Here is a 23,224-nt window from a genome sequence, read left to right on the forward strand (position 1 = left end):
ATCTCAGCGTATAGATTACAGATTGTATAAATAACGTATTCCCATAGGCTTTATGCAGTCTGCACAGTCTGGTTTTGGTTTTTTGGATTTGGATTTTTTTTTCACTTCCTCAAAACACTAGCTTTAGAAATAACATAAATTTCAAGGGGCTTTTTATGCAGACTGCTGCAGTTTGGTTTGTAGTGTCTGCAAATGAAGCAGTCACTTCAGGCTCATGATTAGATTTGTGTCATAAGAACTCACTGCACCATTGCCTGAACATTACTGTCATCTCTGGATGACAAAACAAACATTTCCTGCAGAATTCAGTCTGAATTGGACAATCTCAAGCTTTTTTACAATTCCATGTGAAAAGACTCTAATAACAATTTCTTCTTCCAGAAAAAGAGCAGATCCCATCCATATACTCAGATGGGTTTTGAATCTTTAAGCTCTGGGGAGGGAAAAGCTAGGTTCTGTTGGAAAACTGAGAGCATTTGATTTGGGGCAGGAAAGTTTTACAGAACTGCAGTTTAGTTGCGTTCTCTAAACATTCAAGTGAAAGACTTTGCTTTGCTAATAGTACAAAATGAGGTAGGAAGTGATCTCACCCTACCAACACTGGATATGCAATACTGAGCCAACAGCACCTGTAGGGTGATTTTTATTTTTTTTTTAATATGAAGGGCTTCTCTTAGTAGAACTTCCTGGTTATATTATATATAGCATATATTTAGCTTGGTTTTCTTTCTCCTTTACAAAAAAAAATGACCACCTTCTACATCTAATTGCCACTTAGATCTGCTCTCCACTTTCTAGTTGAGGCAAGGTCACAACGGATGCTTTAGCTGCAAATGTCTTAAATCTAAGGAGCAAATATGTGTTCAATTTTTTCGAACTACATCCCTCTCTCTACTTAATTCTTGGCACTAATTATAACCAAAATTTTTCTATCAGATGAGGACAGAATTTTCCAACATATAGAGAAAAAGTGATGCTGAGGCCAAGTCTTTCCTCATTAGTCCTCAGTTTGTTGTGCTTTAGCAGGTTTCACACCAGCAGTAACTGGTAGGGAAGAACAACCCAGATTAGGAACTAATGTGAATTACAAACCATCTGATTCTGGCAGCATTCAGCATGTCATGACCTCTTCAGCCATCCCATCACACCTATTCCAGAGGAATGAGATGTATAAATAGCTGTATGTATCCATTTTCAACAATGTGTATCAGGAAACACATATCTCAGAAGGCTGCTCAAAGAACAACTCGTACAACCCTATTTACAGATTAGATAGATCTGTAAAGAATATTGCAAAGAAATACATTGCAAATAATTAATTAATAATTAAGGAGTGAAAAATTATAAAAAACTATGCTGCTGTTATTCTTGAAAGTTGATTCACAAAAATAAAGAGGCAGAGCAATCAGCAGCAGCTGGAATAACAAGTAGACTAAAGGAAACTGAAACAGATATAAAATGCAGAAATAATAACATGCTTGAGGTCTGTTGAAATTACCTCTATTTCTCCCTCAAGCCATCAGCTATTTTTTTGTTAGTGGGAATAGTACAAGCCTGGCAGGTCTGCATCTAACGCACAATACCATAGCCAGGGAGAAAAACATCCCTAAAAATCTCAAAACAAAAGGAGCAGCTGCCTGAAAAGATAATTCACTGCCAAAATGCTCAGACAGCCTATTGAAACACAAGCAAAGAAGGCAAATACTAACAGTTGAGAAATGCATCAAATGAAGCAATTGATGCTCGGCTCTTGTGGTACATGGTAACAGCCTGTGCAGATTTCATCCAATTGTTCTCCTTTCTGAAGGGTACAGATTGGCAAGGGGGTTGCTCTGCTTTCAAAAGTTCTTGCAGTAACACTTCTGCAAAATAAAGAGATGGTCCACACATTTTCTAATTTTGGGAATTCAGGATTTACAGTTCTCTGGCCAATACCTCTCTTATTTTTGCTATGTCCTTGATGTCAGTTGACTCATGCCACTGGGTTGTACTGAGCTTTGATCTAAGAGGGTAGTGCAACATATGCACTGCTTTCAAATTAACAGCTCTTTATGGCTTTTTTCTTAATAGCTCTGTATCTGCACTTCAAGTTGACAGCTCCCTTCCCTGCAAAAAGAGCTGTTTCCTGTCTGCAACTTATGAAGTGAGATTTGAGCTTGATCTAAGTCCAGTCCCTGACCTGTCTCCATGCCCTGGATGACACATAAAGCTTTATATCCACATGTCCACCACATGCAATGCCACCTTGGGCACAAAAAATTTACAATCTGAGTTGCCTTTGCAGATTTCAGGTGGAGTTTATCTAAAAAAGCTCCTATGAATGACATGTTCTTCTTGTGAGACATCACTTGGAGTATTATGTGCAGTTCTGGTGTCCTCAACATAAAAAGGACTTGGAACGGTTGGAACAAGCTCAGAGGAAGGCCATGAGGATAATCAGGGGACTGGAGCACCTCCCATATGAAGACAGGCTGAGAAAGTTGGGGCTGTTTGGCCTGGAGAAGAGAAGGCTGCATGGGACTTATAGGGATGCTGGGGACGGACTCTTCATTAAGGACTGTAGTGATAGGATAAGGGGCAATGGGTTCAAACTTAAACAGGGGAAGTTTAGACTGGATATAAGGAGGAAGTTCTTTACTGTAAGGGTGGTAAGGCACTGGAATGTGTTGCCGAGGGAGATTGTGAATACTCCATCCCTGGCAGTGTTCAAGGCCAGGTTGGACAGAGCCTTGGGTGACATGGTTTAGCATAAGGTGTCCCTGCCCATGGCAGGAGGCTTGGAAGTTGATGATCTTAAGGTCCTTTCCAACCCTAACTATTCTATGATTCTATGATTCTATATAACCAATATTAGCCATGTGATGGCACTGCAAGTACCAATGGGAGCATGTGGTGGACCTGAAGGATATCGTTTGACTGGTCCACCTGCACTGGAGGGAGGTGAGAGAGTACTACCTTTCTCCTGGGAATGGGTCTCATTAAAATGTCTAGATCATTGTCTGAGCACAGGCTTTCATCCAAAAAAGTAGCTCAGTGTGCAGCAGCAGCTAGAAGGCCAAAAAAATACTAGGCTACATCAAGAGTACTGAGAACAACAACGAAAACAGACTACTTCTCACTGCTGTAAAAAAAAAACTGGTATAGCCATCTTGATATGTATGTGGAAGTAGGTATATTTCTAGTGTTCAACTCAATAAAAATACAGAAGAAGAAATTAAAAGATCAAGAGGATAGAACAGCTGCATTATGAGAACAAAAAGTCCGGGACATACAAGAAGAGACTAAAAAGGCAAAGAAGAGATTATTAGTCTCTTATTTTTGGAGAGGAGAAAGCTGCATGGGTATGACCAAAGCCATGAATACTGTAGATAAGATCATGTAGAACTGTTAATCACAATCTTTGAATTACAGACAGGTTTTAAACCAATAGGAGCTTGATTTAAAACATGTACAGTGGGTAGTGAATTTCTGCAATTTACAGCCATAAGAGTTTGTGGATGCAGATCGTATCTGCAGCTTCAAAAAGGTATTAGACATCTCATGCACAATGAGTCCATAAAATGATAAAAAAGGTAGAAGAAAGACATGTACTTTCTAACATCCTGGGCATACCAGCTGGGGTGGGGGGGAGTACAAGCTGAAGGGATTGCAGAAAGTGGTGGTGCTTGTGTGCTGCTGGAACAGCATCTCCTTTTCTTGATGGAACCAAAGAACTGGATGGACCTCTGGTCTGACTGAGAGAGGCATTTATTCTGGTCTTACGTTCTTATGTTCTTATCTTCACTCTGCCATGAATATAGCTGTGTGCTAGGCAATTCATATTCTGTTGACTTAAACTAATTCATTACAAATGACCCAAAAAAGACAGAGTCTTGTCTAACAATGATTATGATAAGGTGAAATCTGAATTCTTTTCCAATTCACCAACTAAAATATAAATGCAGTTCATTAAAAAGTGAGGAAAAAAAGAAAACAATAAAAGCATTCTGCTATATTAATATGTTTAATTCTTTATGCAAGCTTTTGTTAGTCTAGCCCACACAGCTGCTGCAGGGAAAGCATACAGTTATTTCTGACATGATATAGAGACTAAAGGTGGAAAATGACCAGGTAGGAATACGATTGCCTAGTACTCAATTTGTGTGTGACATTCAGAAGGTGCCAGGAAGTGAATAAGGATAATTCCATCATTATCCATAGTTCTCACATTTAATCCTTCTATAATGTACAATAGCCTTTCTGGTCCTTTCCACAGTAATTGCTGGGTCTACTCAGAGCCCCATCAATATTCTGCAACTACATTAACCTGCATAATGCTAATGGTATTACAGAATGATATCAGGCAAATAATTACAAAAAGAAGCAAAGGAAAAACAGGGAAGGGACAGTGCATTAGGTAGACTGTATGGTGTGGTTCTAGATGAGGTAGGAAGGGAGGTGGAGACACTTTACATAGTTAACTTGATGTAAGAAACAGAACTTACCACTTTTGTAGAATAACATGCCTTTATGTTCCTAAAAAACAATCACACTCTGGGTCTGCAGGAACCTCTGAGTTTTGGTCTATGCTGGATATGGAACTCCAAACTAAGAAGCCTGTGCTGGAGAGGAAAGGTGGGAGATTTTGTTTTCTCTTCTCTGCAGCAGACCGGTGCTCTTGTTGCTCTAAGGTGAGTAAAATGAAATGTTGGTTATCACGTGACATTTGTTGCTGACAGTGCTTGCTATCTCAGAAAAAAGAGAGAGAAAAAAATAATTAGTTTCTCATACTTTCTCTATTTGGAACACTGAGTATTTTGTGCGTTTTAGAGAGGGAGACGAACTGTGGAGGGTTTTCTAAGCTGTTTTTCTGTGGGTAGCCCTTACATTTAAATGAAATCTGTAAATACAGTTGGATTTCCAATAGGCCTAAAAACAACCCATAGGAATGTACAGCTCCTGTGTGGTCTCATCTAGTATACACTGTTACACAAATATTTGTTCTAAAGAACATGGAGCTGCATTTGTACTGATTCTGTAAACTATTAAATTGTAAGTGAAAATAAAAAATACCAAATATTCTGGGATAGGAATTGATTAAAGTGAAAATTATATTTCCTACTTATTTTCTAAGTATTTTTTAGTAAAAAACATTGTGTGAAAGGCTGTCTCCATCATCATGAAAGGAGTGTGTGCATGTAATGGCTTCACTTGACTTCAGGATTGGAATTTTAAAATTGAAATTAAATAGAAATCAATTGCAGAATGTTAGCAGGAACCCTTAAGCATCCTCTAGTCCAATCCACTGCCATGGACAGGGACACCTTCCACTAGACCAGATTACTCAAAGCCTCCTCCAACCTGGCCTTAAACACTTTCAGTGATGGTGCACCCACATAAGAATTCCTTTCTTATGTCCAGTCTACCTTCTTTCTATTTAAAACTATTACCCCTTTTCTATAAAAATTATATCTGCCCTACCATTTGCCATGGACTGATCCAGACTGCACTGGAACAGGGGCAAGCTCCAGAACACCTGCAATATATTGATGACATTGTTGTGTGGGGTGATACAGTGGAAGAAGTCTTTAAGAAAGGGAGGGAAATAATCCAAATCTTGCTGAAAGCCAGTTTTTCCATAAAACAGAGTAAGGTCAAGGGACCTGCACAGGAGATTCAATTCTGGGGAATAAAATAGCAAGATGGACGTAGACAGATCCCCACATATGTGATCAACAAGATAACAGCAATGTCTCCACCAACTAATAGGAAAGAAACACAAGCTTTCTTGGGTGCTGTGGGGTTCTGGAGAATGCAGATTCCAAATTACTGTTCAATTGTAAGCCCTCTCTACCATGTGACCCGGAAAAAGAATGATTTTAAATGGGGCCCTGAGCAACAACAAGCTTTTGAGCAAATTAAACACGAGATAGTTCATGCAGTAGCTCTTGGACCAGTTCGGACCGCCCTCAGATGTAAAAAATGCACTGTACACCACAGCTGGGGAGAATGGTCCTACCTGGAGCCTCTGGGAGAAAACTCCAGGAGAGACTTGAGGTCAACCCTTCGGTTTTTGGAGTCGGGGTTACAAAGGATCTGAGGTCAGATATACCCCAACAGAGAAAGAGATATTGGCTGCCTTTGAAGGGCTTCAAGCTGCTTTGGAAGTGATTGGCACTGAAGCACAGCTCCTCCTGGCACCCCGGATGCCCATGCTGGGCTGGATGCTTAAAAGCAGGGTCTCCTCTACAACTGATGCTACATGGAGTAAATGGGCTGCACTAATTACACAACGAGCTCGGATAGGAAATCCCAGTAAGCTAGGCATTCTAGAAGGCATCATGGACTGGCCAGAGGGCAAAGATTTTGGAATGTCACCAGAGGAGAAGGTGATGTGTGCTGAGGAGGGGAGGCCCCACCATATAATAAATTGTCAGAAAGTGAAAAGCAGTATGCCTTGTTCACTGATTGGTCCTGCCGTATTGTGGGAAAGCATCGGAGATGGAAGGCAGCTGTATGGAGTCCCTGATGACAAGCTGCAGAAACTGCTGAAGGAGAGGGTGAATCGAGTCAGTTTGCAGAGATGAAAGCCATCCAGCTGGCCCTGGACATTGCTGAATGAGAAAAGTGGCCAGTACTTTATACTGACTCATGGACAATGGCAAATGCCCTATGGGGGTAGTTGCAGCAATGGAAGCAGAACAACTGGCAACACAGAGGTAAACCCATCTGGGCTGCTGCACTGTGGCAAGATATCTCTGCCCAGGTGCAGAACCTGGTGGTGAAGGTATGCCATGTAGATGCCCATGTAGAATCATAGAATCATAGAATAGTTAGGGTTGGAAAGGACCTTAAGATCATCTAGTTCCAACCCCCCTGCCATGGGCAGGGACACCTCACACTAAACCATATCACCCAAGGCTTCATCCAACCTGGCCTTGAACACTGCCAGGGATGGAGCATTCACTACCTCCCTGGGCAACCCATTCCAGTACCTCACCATCCTAACAGTAAAGAATTTCTTCCTTAGATCCGATCTAAACCTCTGCTGTTTAAGTTTCAACCCCTTACCCCTTGTCCTATCACTACAGTCCCTAATGAACAGTCCCTCCCCAGCATCCCTGTAGGCCCCCTTCAGATACTGGAAGGCTGCTATGAGGTCTCCATGCAGCCTTCTCTTCTCCAGGCTAAACAGCCCCAACTTTCTCAGCCTGTCTTCATACGGGAGGTACTCCAGTCCCCTGATCATCCTCGTGGCCCTCCTCTGGACTTGTTCTAACAGTTCCATGTCCTTTTTATGTTGAGGACACCAGAACTGCACACAATACTCCAAGTGACATCTCACGAGAGCAGAGTAGAGGGGCAGGATCACCTCCTTTGACCTGCTGGTCACGCTTCTGTTGATGAAGCCCAAGATACAGTTGGCTTTCTGGGCTGTAAGCACACACTGAAGCTGGCTTATGTTCATTTTCTCATAGAACAACACCCCCAAGTCCTTCTCCGCAGGGCTGCTCTGAATTTCTTTTTTGCGCAACCTGTAGCTGTGCCTGGGATTGTTCTGACCCAGGTGTAGGACCTTGCATGACATTGTCATCAGCCCACCTCACAAGCGTGTCAAGGTCCCTCTGGATGGCATTCCTTCCCTCCAGTGTATCAACGGAACCACACAGCTTGGTGTCATTGGCAGACTTGCTGAGGGTGCACTCAATCCCACTGTCCATGTCACCAACAAAGATGTTAAACAAGATCAGTCTCAACACCAATCCCTGAGGGACACCACTTGTTACTGGTCTCCAGCCGGACATTGAGCCATTGACCACAACTCTTTGAGTGCGACCATACAGCCAGTTCTTTATCCACTGAGTGGTCCACCTGTCAAATTGATATCTCTCTAATTTAGAGACAAGGATGTCGTGTGGGGCAGCATCAAATGCTTTGCACAAGTCCAGCGTTTGACACTAGTCATGTACTAAACATGTAGTTTAGTATCCCAGTCATCTTGTATATATGGGGTTTTGGGGGGTTGGTTTTGGTTTATTTTTTTAAATAACAGATGTGAAGGTTTCTCCTGATAAGCCAGAAGACTCCTTCATCAGTGCTGAGTGTTTTCCTTTGTAGGGGCCTTATGGCCAAAGACTTAGGCTGGGTGGATTTCACCTCACATGGTTTCTGACTGCTGAAATGAAGAAGTCTGTTAGTATTCTGCAGTTAACAAAGATATATAAACACTTTTGTCTTATTGAAGATGAAGTGTGCCACAATGTGTCCTTTTCTGTCTGTTGCAAATCAAAACAATCTAGATGACTGGTAAAGGTGTAAAGTTTTATTATGCCTACACTCAGCAAGGTTCTTCTCCAACAGGGCATTGCTTTAAAGCTTTCAACCAGAGGTCTGGGATGCTGACTGAAAGTAAACATGTTCCTCAGATTCCTTCAAAGTAATATTAACACTAATTGTCATTAAACCAGGAAAGAAGTGGCAAAAAAAATCTTATTCAGACTACAAATAGGCATCTAAATTTTACACTGTAGATAAAAATAACATATTTTTCCTTTTTTTACTTTTTCTCTTGGTACTCTTACATATCTAGCTATTCTTTCTGCTCATCTTTAGGCATTCAAACTTTCTTTTCCAGCACAAAAAGAGGTTTGATGCCAAATTCAGAACCGTGAATAAAGTACCTAAAAGTTCCCAATTCCCTTCTTAGATCTTACCCTTGAAATCCCCTAGACAGGTTCAAGAAAGATAAATTAAGCCTGAAGCAGGTGCAGAGAAGAGCTATTATGATGATCAGAGGAGCAGAGAGCATATTTCATGTGAAAAATTTAATGCTAACATAGTTTAACAAAACAAAGGTGACACAAGTGATTTTTAGAAATACACGAGAGAGAAAGTAGAGTTACTTAATCTGAAGAAAATACTATTACAAGCACAAAAAGGTATAGACTGCCCAAGGAATAAATTAAAATTGGATATTGGAAAAAATATCTATTTCCAGTTTCAGTGAAGCACTGGAAGATCCTTCCAGCAAACCTAATGGGAAGAATGGGAAACACGTAACTTCAAATGGCTCCTGGCCACCCAAAGGATGGAGTCATCTGGTGCACCTGAATTACTTGTGACAACTTCTGACATGACACTGCTGAAGTCAGTAAACAAGGAATATGCTCAGTCTTTTCTTCCTCATATTCTGACCTGCAGACAGGGAGTTTTAGCTTATCTCTTGCTGGAGTCAGCCTGTAGCTTTAGCTACCTATTTCAGCTAGGGAAGGAGGCTAGAGGTATCATTTTGTTGGCACTGATAATATCAGATGTTGATGACATTTCTGCTACTTTTCCATAATCTGTAGTTAAACTATGTCTGTGCCGTGACATGTCCCAGCTCAGGTCACCCAGCTACAAGGCAGAGGTACATTTCCATCCGCATCAGTAGAGTGAGACAGGTATTAGAAGGGGATGAAACCTATCCCAGGCATGCCTTACCAAACATACATTTTCTACAGCAGAAACTCAGGTACTGTCTCAGCACTTGGAGCAGCTCTGACCCAGGGGTCAGTTTTACAAAACAGAGATGCTAAAGGCAAATTAAGTGCTATGAAATGTCCTCTTTGGTTCTGGATGAGGCAAGCTGGGATGTGTCATGTAATCCAAGTCTGTCCTGAAGGAGCAAGATCACAGCACTGCCTTCATTTCTCATTCTAGCTCCCCAGAGTGAGGAAGGAAATGACCCTTTCTCAGGTACAAAAGGCATCAAGACTTTTGACTTACCCTGATACTGAAAAATATACCTGAGTGTTCTCTACTTCTCCCTACTTTCTGTGTGGTCTGTTTGTATTTTCTACCCACTCCTCTGTGAATTGCTAGTACCTAAATTTAGCTAATATGCTCTTTATAGTTTTTCTTGTATTAGGGATGCTCTACTGTAACACAGTGAATATAAAATACAATATTAAGAATTAATGATTTTTCTGTAGTTCTAAGATGCAAATGAAAAAATAGTAACTACAAGGCATATATGAGAGCATTTTGTTGGGTTTTTGAGGGGGGGAAGTATTTGGCATTACTCTTTCCTGACTGCTAGGGAAAATGAGATTTGCACAGCCAGAACAGTCTTCAAAGCACAGTTTCTCCATCTGAAGGCAGGCTTCCTCTAGGAGTGTTTGAACAATCCAAGGAGCCCAGAACAGCACTTTATTATCCTCCTTCTGCTCCCAGTTGTGTTATCTCAATAAAGTACCCAGCGCAAATGCCTGCCTATAGTTCTGGCCCTACAGGACCCAGCCAGTTTCACCAGTGACCTCAAGAGAGTCAAAATTTTCAATCTTAACCAGATCTGAATTCCACTCCTGCACTCTGGACTCATTTCTAATACATAAACCACAGTAGTTCTCATCCTGCAGCACTTAAACCTGGCACTTTTAATGTGATGATAGCCAAGCTTAACATGACACTGCAAATATACTGAGCAAACCAGGGCAAACTACCTAAGCTAAATGCAAAAGTCTCTCTCCAGAGAGTCAACCCACAATGATTTCAGTAGAACAAAAGATTTTGGTCAGAGTGCTCTCACACAGAAGGAGTGGTGGTACACTGTTCATTTTACTGGTGTTAAATGTGCCTTTTATGTTCAAGATTATAAGCAGCACACATTTAACCACCTGACATATTTAGAGGAAAACAAATTTCCTTTCTGCACACCAGATGAAAATTATAGATGTGAGAGCTGGGCACAAAGCAACAATGTCTGTAAATCTAGTATTTTATCAACCTATTTCAGGCTATACAATTAGAAAAGTTATCAGTTAGATCACAACTCATGATACATACCTGCTGAAGTTCCCCTTTGGGAAGATCAATAGAGCTAGCTCATCACAAGAGTAAAAGATGTACATCATTTAAATTACACTACACTCTCAGGTGATGAGCTAGGTTATCTGGAAGCAATTGCACTGCACATTGAACTGATGTCAGGCCCCAGGGAGTGCTAGGATTTACGTTGTACGTTTTTTGAATGCACTACAAAGGCGATCACTGTGATAATTTTAATGGAGCTGATTATTCTCATGATCCATACCCAACAGATGAGACTTTTTACAAGTGGGAAAAAGTGGAATGTGGATGCATATTGATTAGAATATGTTAAGCAGTCAATAGAAAATGCCAGGGAAAATGTCTACTGGTAGCTCTTTCTTCTTCATTGCATGTGACACCTACCTCTGGGGAGCAGAACAAACGCCTCTCTGAAACCAGCCTGGATTCATCCCATCCTAACCTACACCTGAGTCTGTCACCCTCATGCTTTTTAAAGCAAGAAGAGAAAACTTGGAAATTTCAAGCACAAATCACTTGATTTCCTTTATACATCTACCTTTAAGAGAAGTCATGATGTACTGTCTGTTTCATCACTTAAAAAAAAACACCTGAATAGATAAAGACAGGTATAGGCACCTGAGTTTCGCCAGATGAATTCCACCCTGGTATTTACAGTTTTGAACTCTCTCTGAGTTCAAGTTTTCTTTTTTGTGAATCAGAGTGCAACTATGTTATGGTCATTTCATGCACAAACAGGAACATATTTGGCAGAAGGGTCTCTGGACTTTCACCTTCTCACTGTTCTTCAATACTGTGAGCATGCTCCCATACTACATGATGCAGTGTGGGCTACATATGCCCTGTTTCATTTCTACCTGATTCAGGTTTTCCCTGCATTAGAGCTTAGTGAATAATAAACCTGTTCAAGAAATGAGACCTATGACTTCTGCACATGTTTCATTTCAAGGAGGTAACACCAAATCCAGAGTTGCTTTCCCCTGGGAGAAAAATGTAATTAATACTTTGAGAATTCTCTTCCTTCCTGTTTAAGTTGGGCATACAGCCAGGAGTATAAGGACATGTAGGTCTGAAAGGATTAGAAATAATGTGGAAAGCTTGAGTCCAGTCTTGGTCTTCAAGTACTCAGCTGAGTAAAACTGCTGATTAGAAAAAGGCTGATTATGCTAACAGAATGATTTGTGTCAAGTTCAAGGGTATCTCCAAAATAAGGTGAGGTTTTGTTTTTCTAACTCATTACCTTAGTCTGCATTTCTCAAGATTAATCCATATCTATTAACATGGGTAAAATTAAGAAAGAAACTCTACTTTCTAAAAGATAATACCGCAAAGAAAGTACTGCTGCAGGGAATGATGCTGCTAGCATTCCAGCTAACCAAGGGTTTGGCAGTATAGGAACATGGCATAATCAGTGCTTTCAAGAGCTATAGTTCCAATTATAATGCAAAACATATGATAGCTCCCTTTAACTAGTGCTGCAGGTAGAAAATGAAAACTGTTCCTGTGTAGTCAGTGCAGTCTTATTTTTCTAAATGAGCTTCAATCATCCATTTTAATTATCTCCTTTAATAACTAAATATGAATGAGAGATTTCAATACATTAAAAAAAAGAAATTAAACTTTACTGGTACTAGGAGGACTAAATAAGCTCAATCTAGGATCTAGCCTAGTATCCATCCTCCAGCAGTGAGCAATAGCAGATGCTGATGCACATGAACAGGGCAAGCATGTTGTGACACTGATCAAATACTCTGAAGCCTGTAGCTGAAAGGTGTCTTGAGCCGAAGGTATTATGTTTGCTTATGACAGTGAAAGCAAACGAAGAGTGAAGTATCAGGCCTCTACTTACCTGCAATGGTGATTTTGTTTCTGAAATTCTATGTTCTAAAGGAAAAAATGAAGGGAAAACTCCAGCTTGATATGGTCTTACATTTTCTAAAGACTTTGTAAAAACATATTGCTCCTTTTCATCCTCCCACCACCTGATCCTGGCCCTGCTCTAGGATCAGGGCTCACGAGCATAGGAATTCCCAAATTTATGAGTCTAGCCACCATCACCACACACCTTTTACTCACAAGTGAGCAAATACAACTCTTCACAGCGTGCAGCTTCCCTTGTATCTGTGGAGTAACAGCTAGCATTAGTAAGTTTCTTTCTTCTATAACAACCTGAAATATGGCTATATTGCCTATGCCACATTGCCAGGACTGAATTTACGTTCCTTGTTCATGATGTTGCCAGAGGTCCTCGCTGCTGAGGTAGCTATGTACACATTTTATTGTCACAAATGCTGTTGACTGATCCTGTTAAATCTGTGTATCTTGTGTGTGAAAGTATCATTCAAACTAGACATTCCCACGTGGGAAGGTTCAAGTGGTTTATATTTATAATGTCACTGGGATTATCTTTAATATAATTTGCAACTTTTCTGCTTATCAAGTTTTAGTTGTTGCAGAGACAAGCACAGAAACAACAGTTTGTAAGTAATAAATAGGTACTTGAAATAGTTTCCAAAGAGTCTGGTTATTGGACTCCACCCAAGGAGTCTAGTTGGGATTTGTTTTAACTTACAAATTTTAGAAGAAATAAAAGTCTCTCTTCTCTTAGCAGTGGTTTTGAAATTACCCTTCCAAAAATTCAGTTTTAAGCACAAACTTCTCCAGGAGCTTTCTGAAGCTCTGCTGCTCTCTCCTCTGCTGGGAGGCAGCCTGTTTCATAACTGAACAAAGAATCATAGAACCATAGAATTGTTAGGGTTGGAAAGGATCTTAAGATCATCTAGTTCCAACCCCCCTGCCATGGGAAAGGACACCTCACACTAAACTGTATCACCAACATTCTTTGAAAGCAAAGACTTTGGAGTCCAGTTCAGTTCCACTAATACAGTGAAGATACTAGCATCTCAGTTGAAAATGCAAAGGACCCTAGAGTTAACCCATGTGTTTACTATATGTAAAACACTGCAGCAAAAGCTGTAAGCAGGAACTGACAAAACAAGTATAGAGCTAGGAAAAAATAGGAAAGTAATTATGGATATAAGAAAAAATATTGTGATTATCAGTAGAGTATAAGGATTTCAGAAGTAACAGAAGTACCAGTTACATGCAAGAGAGATTGGTTACATTCAAATGAGGAAAACAACCAAGGCCAGAGCTGTTATACATTAACTTGGCAACCTCCTCCCAGGACACCCACCACTACCCCTATCTGGCATCCGTTCATCCATCCCTGTGTGTCAGTCCTTTCTCTCATGGACAACACTGCCTGTTCCATGGGAGGATGGAGTGAGTATGAGTACAGTCATGACCTTTGCAGCTGGTCCCTGGGGTAGCAGCAGGAGGAGGAATGTGTTCGCTTGATCCCAGCTGATGTCCCTACACAGAGCTCTTCTTTCTTAGTGCTCCTCACTGAGGCCTTTGTTAAATCTATGTTACAATGCATTGGCTGGTACTAATTAGACATCTGCTAGGAGTGGTCTGAATCCCTCTTCATTTTCCCCAGGTGTGGCTATCTGCAGCAGTAGTACCCCTGTAGGTAACATGCACTATAAATGTGTGATGCCTGTTAGTCCCATTTCCAATTGTAACAAATGTCTTCTGGCCCTGACTATGGAAAAACTCATGGTTCACTGCCAGACAGACAGCATCAGTGCAAAGACAGTCAGGAAGCATGTACACCACTGGGTCAGATCTTGCCCGTTCACACTGCAGGTAAGGGCCCTACTGAATGTATGAGTGCACACACATTGCTGTGTCTAACTTGCAAGGTAAACTGACAGTTTTTGTTCCCCTGGCAGATCCTATGTTTATAATAAATCTAGTACAGGTGCTTTTGTCAATGTAAGCTGTATGTGAATTTGACATAAAACATGCTCTAAAAAAACGGTTCAGAGCCTATGAAGTGTTTTTGACATACACACAGAGAAAGAACTTGAGGCACATAAACACAGAGCTGCCGGTCCCAGGAAGGAGAGATGGTTAGAAGTGGAAAAGTGTAACAGCCCTTTACAAACAATGTAGAAATCCTTCAACAGCACCTGTAACCAGTTGTCATGCTTTTTAAAAAAACCCTATAATTGCTGAGAGAGAGGAGTGGCAGTAATTTGCAGTTCAGCAGGGAACTCTTAGGTGCTGTGGTGTTCTGCGGGAGCAGTTAATGAGAAGATGGAGTGGGAAGTTATCACTGAGATGAATCTCTGTTATTAGGATGAGTAAAGCAACAAATAGAAGAGATGCTTACAAGAGAAAGAGGAGGCACAGAGATCTGTTCAGCTGCTTACAGGGTGCTATCACAGATTTAAATAAACAGCTATAGATCGTTAAATCAGTGCTGAATTTCAGCATAGATTTCAAAGGGTGAGACATTCTCCCAACTGCTGGGCACTACAACAGGTGGCACATTGCATCCCTGGCCAGCAGCTCCTTGTTGTCCCAGGTGATGATTTTAGTGTGATAAGCTGCAGCAGCTCACCAGGAAGGAAGCTAGGGGTATTTACCTACACCTTGTGAATGAGGTTTAAAACCTGGGATGTTCTCAACATGTCTACCTCCAGCTGAAATCTCCATTTTGCTTGCAGAGCTGATTTTTGTTCCTCTGCTCTCTTCTGAACTCAATCTCAATCAAAATTCTGCACTGACAGTGGACAGTAGCGCAGGGAGCTAACAGAGGAGCCTTAAGTGTTGAGAAAACAAACCAAATAAAAAGATTGCAAACATCCATTGCAGGGCAGTTTTTCAGTTCTGAGCTCTAAGGAAGATGCAACTAGATCTCAGAATAGTGAACTGGAGACTTTGACCATATATCAGAAATCCGTGGATTTATTACAGATTGTCATTGTACTGGAGCATGCCTCTACTGCTTAATGAAGAATGACACAGAGCTCTCTAAGCTGCTGGAGATATTTGAAGTAAGTTCACACAGTGCATTATTAGCCCAGCATTGTGCCTGAGACAGTCTTTGACTCTTGGGAAAACTGATCAGCCCAGACACACCCTGACCCTATCTACTTCACAACTAGAAAATCAGGGTGTTGTACCCCACTCCCCAGTACCTCTGATTCTGGGACTATCACAGGAAAAGTGAGTTCAGATCTACCTGGGTGTGACAGGGCAGTCACAACCTGGGACAAGTTGGAGGAGAAAGACTCAGTCCTCTTCCAAAGCCTGATCTTACTGGAGTAACTGCCAAGCATTACCTGCTGCAGCTGCAGAGTAGGTCATACTTCATTTTCATACTCCAGAAGTTCAGGCACTATAACATTCAGTGATCATTCTGAACAGCACATTAGTCTTACAGCCATCAAAGGGTTAACTTTAACTCTGTTGAAACCCAGAAGGTTTTAGTGAACTTCAGTGAAGGCAAGATTCACCTTGTGATATATAGTGGCTTTCAGACTAGAAACAGTTTTTAGGTCCTTGCAAATGTCAGTATATTTTTCAAGTGACTCTAAAGCAGACTACATTGCTCTTGAAGCATGAGAAGTGGGAGCATCCTTGGAGCAGGATGAAGCATATCTTGCACCATGTTTTTCAGCTCCATAGTCCATTGAGTATGGGCCGCAAAGCCATATTCTAGATGTGTACTGACATCACTCACCTCTCAGAGGGTTCTTACCTCAGGTTGTGACATTGTCCAACTGGCATTTCTAGAGACAATTTTATGTGAGCTCTGTGGTTAAAGTTTAATCGTGAGCCAATTTACTGCATCCAACACCCTGTAATCTCCATCCAGCCCTTCTGTCCATCTGCAATGACACTGTCAGGCAGACAAGAAAGATTCATGTTGTCTCCTGGAAGGGTCTGGCACAGCCATCTGCAGAGCACGGGAGGTTGTAGGCAGAATTCAAACTGGGCTGAATTCAAGCTACTGGAAAAGACACTATGGATACACAATGCTGGGCTTCTGATAGCCTCAGCTTCAAACCTCTCCAAGGAAGCATCTGGTACAGTATGGACAAATGTAGTCAAATAAAGCAAAGCTGTGGCTGTCTTCCAGACTATTGGACCATAGTGGATTCAGCCCAGTCTGTGATCACATACACCCTTCCCTGTGTAAAGGAGACCCTGGCCCGTGACAAGGTGCCAGCTGTATTTGGCAGCTGTTGACATGTCCTGTGTACTACAGATGAGTTTGAAGTTGCAGTTGGCTTTAGACCTGCAGGTAACTGAGGGTGCAGCCTTCCAGACTGTGAGCAAAAGGCAGCCCAGGTGTGAAGAGGCTGATTTCTACTTTCAAATATATTTCTGGACCATCAGTCTTTGTTGTTTTTTTTTTTTTTTTTTTTCTGGTCTGCTTTGATGCATGAGACACTTCAATCTTCTGCTAGGGAAGAAATTTGACTTTATTGAAATATACAGGTATAAGCAAAATCTAGATGATACATGTGCCATTGTAGAAGAATCCTTTAGAAAGATTTCAGGAATTGATGCTTCTGAACAATTGTTATTGCTCATTTCAGATCAGCTTGATCTTCCTGGACCTTAAAAATGCCCTCTTTAAAAAACATTTGCAGAAGCTATTGCAGCAATGGTCTTGAAGGGAAATTTGAAAGGTGCTGTTAGTTTTCTGTTTGAAACACTTTCTTTATCCAGGATTTAATTTTATTAATTCGTATCTAGCTTTAAAAATCTGAAGAAGAGGCAAAGGGATTCAGTCTCCTTCAGAGTGTCATTAGTAAAGATTTTTCCAGATATGGAGGAATACTTACATATCATTATTGCAATTTTCTGATGATACTTCATTTCCGAAACCTCAGATTATTTCAAACCTAATCAGTTCATCTAAAACTCTGGCAGGTCAATTTTAAGTAGCTGAAATCCTTGAATGGTGTAAATGAGCATAACAGCTGTCATTCCTTGGTTTCACTCTGGTCTTATTTTTCTTTGAGGATTTGAATACATTGAAGTTAAGCCCTCTGCTACTACTTCATTTGCATTTTAAATGTCTTTTGGATAGTTCTTCACCCAACTATATGCAATCTCTTATTTAACTAAAAAACAGTAACATTTTTCATTGCGTATGATAAACCTATATGAAGTGCCTGAAACCTTTAACAGGTTTGAAGCTGCTGTGTATTAAATGCACAAAGAAATGGCCAAATGGCAGCACCATTAACAGGGATGTCTGGATGGAAAGTCAGTGATGACAGCAGACCTATGAAACTTGATGCTTTGAAGACATTCTCTATTGGGTACATGCCACAGGGTTTGGTAGGTAGGGGTTTACCTTCTCCTGTGAGAAACTGCTAGAAGCTTTCCCCATGTCCAAAAGAGCCAACGCCAGCTGGCTCCAAGATGAACCTACTACTGGCCAAGGCTGAGTCCGTCAGTGACAGTGGTAGCATATCTGGGATGACAGTTAAAAGAGAGCTGTGATCCTATGGGAAGCCTGCACTGGAACAGGCTCATGGCAGGACCTGTGGCCTCATGGAGAGAGGAGCACATTCTGGAGCAGGTTTGCTGGAAGGACTTGTAACCCTGCAGGGAACTCACACTGGAGCAGTCTGTTCCTGAAGGACTGCACCCATGGAAGGAATCCACTCTGGAGCAGTTCATGAAGAACTGCAGCCTGTGGGAAGGACTCACTTCGGAGTTCACTGAGAACTGTCTCCTGTTGGAGTGCATCCTTTATGCTGGAGCAGGGGAAGTATAAGGAGTCCTCCCCCTGAGAAGGAAAGAGCAGCAGAAATGGGTCAATGTGAGGAACTAACTGCAATCCCCTTTCCCTGCCCTTCTGTGCCCAGCATTGGTGAGTTTTAGGTACAAAGTCCATTAGTTAGCTGGTGTCAATAGGAAATGCATACTTGGTACAATCGAATGAAAAGAAACATTTTCCAAAAGTTCTCATTCAACCCACTAATGATAAAGACATAGATCAACATTTAATCTAAATGCCACCTTTTTTTGATGGAAGTATTCAGTACTAATGGCATACTAGTGACACCTTATGGGGCACGTGTTTTTGGATTGCTGTCTAGAATTTAAGTTCCTCATGTTCATGTAGTTTTCATTTTGGGCACCTAAGGATTACCTAGATCTCTTCCTCTCACTTTATTTGATTGTACACCCACAGGAGAGGGATATAACAAGCAAAACCTTTGGAGACGGTCTGGTTCCTAATCTGTTCCACAGAAGTACATCTATGTGTTTAGGACAATGGCCAAACCACAGATAATCCCATATATAGAAATGTACCTTAAGCCTCTTAAAAACATTCACCTACCTAACCAGTTTGTTTCCATTCCCAAATCTCTAATGTTTCCCCTGAAGCACTTAACTGCACATGTCACTCCCAGCCTTTTAGGGGTCAGGGACGTTAAGCATTCACTGTCACTGCCACACACGCCTGGCATATCTTCTACAAGCAATTATCCAGGTTCTTCTTTGCCCTCCACAGCTACTACTGAGTATGAAATATCTCTCTATAGAAATATCTATGACTTGTTTGGTCTTCTGAGTAAATCTAAAAGACACATTATGTGGATAAGTTCAATACACTTATCTGTTGGACTGATACTATAGCTCTCCTGAATATGCTATATACTATGGGGCTCAGGACTTAACTGAGATGCATAAAACAGAAGGTAGCAGTCCCAGTAGCCTGTGGTGATAGAGGTGGACAATTCAGATCCAACTTAGGTAGAATTGCTCTTTGCAGATACTTCTCTCTTTCTGTCTGCGTTTTAGAGAGCTGACAAAGAAAAAAAAAACAACCCCTCCCCAAACCAAACAACAAACTACCAAACCAAAACAAAAAAAAAGCAAACAAACCAAACCCCAAAACAAACAAACAAACAAACAAACAAACAAAAAATGCTTCCTGTTTGAGCTAGGAAAAATATGGATCTTATCAACTATTAAAGACAATGATCAGCCTGAAGCCTCTGTGTTCCTAGGATAAATAAATTCCTATCTCTGGAAGTTGACAGCATCATACTATAAAAAGTGCATAGAACAAATCAAGAGCTGTCTTAATCTCAGTGATAAATAATTGAACATTGGAAGTTTTTTGCTCTAAGTCTATTTAGATACAAAAATCTAGGTTTAAACACAAATATTCAAATCGATATTAGCCCTACTTCTTTCCCTGCACTCCTCACCTTGCCCAGGCTCTACCAGAAATTTTAAACCACTGGTTTGGAGAGAAAGAAAGAAAGAGAGAGTGAAGCCTGCAAAATTTATTATGTGGGAAAAAAATATCAGATACAAATAGAAATTATTTCAGTGTGTATACAGCAGAATACTAGCATTCAGCTGGCTGAGAAATCTGCTAGTGAATACCAGCCTTCAGAGAGGATTTTTTTTTCCTGTGATTCAGCAGATTCCATTTCATTACTTTAAGAAATATCATAGAGCATGTAAAGCTCTGGATTTAGTACACTAACAGCTTCAGCTAAAAAGCCCCAAACATTCATGAGTATGATCCATAGGATGAATGGAAAGGTCTTTTGCCACAATAATTATTACCCTTGGCCCTCCACTACTTGTTTTCCATGAGGTGAACTTGGTACATGGTAAGGTTTACAGCAAGAAATCTATTGACTGAAATGTTGCTATTGAAGAACAGAAGAAAACAAAACCGAGCAAAACAAAGAAAACCTACCCTATTGACACTAAATGCAAACACAATCAAAATCGTAAAACTCCAGCAACTGTCTGTTGTTTCAGGATCTGTTCCCTGCATTAGGCCCATAATATTTTGCAAGATATATTTCAACACCCTCAAAGATTAAATTTCAATATCACACCCAAAAATGAAATTGTAAAGGCTTTGAGCTAAAGTGGTAGAATTTAATCTTAAAAGGAAATATTTTGTATGTGATTACAAGCAAGGGAGCAAGCTCTAAAAAGCAGAAACTGAATTTTTCTCCTTCCAACTTCTATGCTGCCTGTGCAATGCAGGAGGTTTTACCTTAGCCAGTACATAAGTGAGATTAAAGGGAAGATATATATTAATGGACAGATTTTATCTTACCTATTTCCAAGCTCAGCTCAGTAGAGCAGTACAAATAGTGGTAAGCCCCGGTGCAATTTGAGACATGATCATCAGAGAGGCACCTGCTAAGACATGAAGTACATGAGATCTCGCATATACCTTTCTGTAAGGTCTGAAGGAGTGACCTGGGCTCTGAGAGAAAGTGGTACACCATCACATAACCACAAAAATAAGCTCTAGTTTGATGAAAACAAAGGAGCATCAATCACAGATGTTTTTTCAGATGTTTCAAATAATGTCAGTTTTACAATTTTATCACACATAAGCAAACTATTAGCTATGGTATTGATGCAAAAACTTGTGTTCTAGTGGCATACAATAAAAGCAAATCTCTTTATTTCTATCTTTCATGATGTTCATAAAATGGTGATTTAGAGCTTCTATTTAAAGACACATAACAGATCCAGTAAATGCATGAGCATAACCTGAGGGACTTTGTCTTCCTTTCCTCCCTAATTGGGTTTTGTTTTGTTTTTTTGCCCCAGTCCAAAATTAGATTGTTAAGTCTTCAAAGCAGGGACCCTGAACTCAATTATCCTCTCATTTTCTTCACTCAAAGTCACTGGAGTTTCACTAACAGTAAACTTGCAAAAGTGGGTGAAGAATCAGACTTGCCTTATTATGTGTCCCCAGAGAAATCCAAATTGTACAGGATTCTGATGCAGTCACCAAGAAAATCTGCTGCATGCTTACATGGGTTGTTCCAGCTTCCCTGTTGTAATTTCTTTCATTATCACGTGACTACAAAAATGCTGCCCCTTGCTATTCTGAGGTTGCTTCCACTGCTTAAGATGCAATTACAGTATGACATATTGCTTTACTATGGTCAGTTATAATTCTGGTAAAAGTATTTCTCATTCCAAACATGTTAGCCTCCTCCCTATCCTACAACTATAAAAAGACTTAGGTCCTCAAGTTAAAAATTCAACTTTAAAAAGAAACCAAACAAACCAACCTTCTTAAAATACTGCTCCCAGGAGAACCAGATTAACACATGTCAAAAGAGCTATATGGCTATAACTCCCAAGCAAAGGGAAGACCTTCTCAAAGGTGCATCATAAGGCTCCTGACCAACTGTGTCAAGAAGAGCTTAGCCTGCAACCCTCCTTTCTGCATTTCTTTCGTGTTTGTTAGTTTACAGCTGCTGTTATGCCTAAATCCTAGGCTAATGGTTATGGCTCTTCCTCTTTAGCATATATTCTTTCCCATGCACTATGTGGAGGGCTTTGCCAACTTCCTGCCATTTCTGGATGCAGTCACAGTAGTTACTAGGATTTGGAAAGTCTTCTCAATCCCCAAGAATGGTGATGGGAATTAGGAAGAGTACTCTGTTTTGAAGAGGTAAAAGTCATAGGATAAAAATGCAGCAGAAACCCCTGTCCAAACCGGAGTCAGGGTAACAACGCGCATATAAGACACATTGGAATGGCAAGAGAAGTGAATACCAAAGGTAATTTTGGAAATCTAAGGAAAGCCTGATGTACTCTAGGTTACCCTGCTCTTAGATGATCTTTTGAGGTACCTTCCAACCCTTGGGATTCTGTTATTCACTAAGTCAAAAGGCATACAGAGGAAGTAAATGCTTATTTAGCTTGCTTTACCTTTTGCCCTTGTAAAATTTCCTTTAATTATGTGTACATGTACAGGGGTATGCAGATACAGCTATAGAAACAAACTCTTAACTGATCCCCCAAAATCACTTGATCATTCTGATGTTCTGTTCATAAATGGCATAGGTTACCTTTATAATTACCTTCATAGTTACCTTTTATTACCTTTATAATTTGTTAGCCTTTATATACATTGAACCTTAACCTAATATATGAGGTAATGCTTTATAATGAGTTTCATTTGTTTAAAAGGTGCTGCAGTATTTTAAATAGAAGCTGTGTTCACATAAGGTGTCTTAAAATGAGAACTATTTCTGTCTAACAATAATAACCAGGTAAAAGAACTGTCAGCCTCAAACATAGGGATTAAAAAATAGTTAAAATAAAATTTTACCTCTACCTAACAGTGCTCCAGCCATATTTATAGATTTTATTGTTGCAATAAAATTTAAGGGGGAGAGGCAGATTTATTGATCTTTGTTACACCTATTAGTTCTACACTGGGTTTTGTAAGATATCCAGATAAGTGAAAAAATTAAAACAAAAATACTCTTAATAACATGAAGAAAATAAGCTGAATATAGTATTTTGAATCTCCTTCAGTTATTGCAAATCACAATGATAAAATTGGAACACTTACAAAGAGCCTTGTTTGCTTTTATTAGACTGGAAATGTCCCTTTCACATTCTAATCTAAAAGTGAATTACACACACTCTCCCAAGTCTTGGAAAAAGGAGATGAAGTTTAAGGAAGCAGTTGATGTCAAACAACACTTATTCTGCATTCCTCTTGAAAAAGTGGGAGGACTGT

Source organism: Melopsittacus undulatus, chromosome 2 (assembly GCF_012275295.1).
Source record: "Melopsittacus undulatus isolate bMelUnd1 chromosome 2, bMelUnd1.mat.Z, whole genome shotgun sequence".
NCBI lineage: Eukaryota > Metazoa > Chordata > Aves > Psittaciformes > Psittaculidae > Melopsittacus > Melopsittacus undulatus.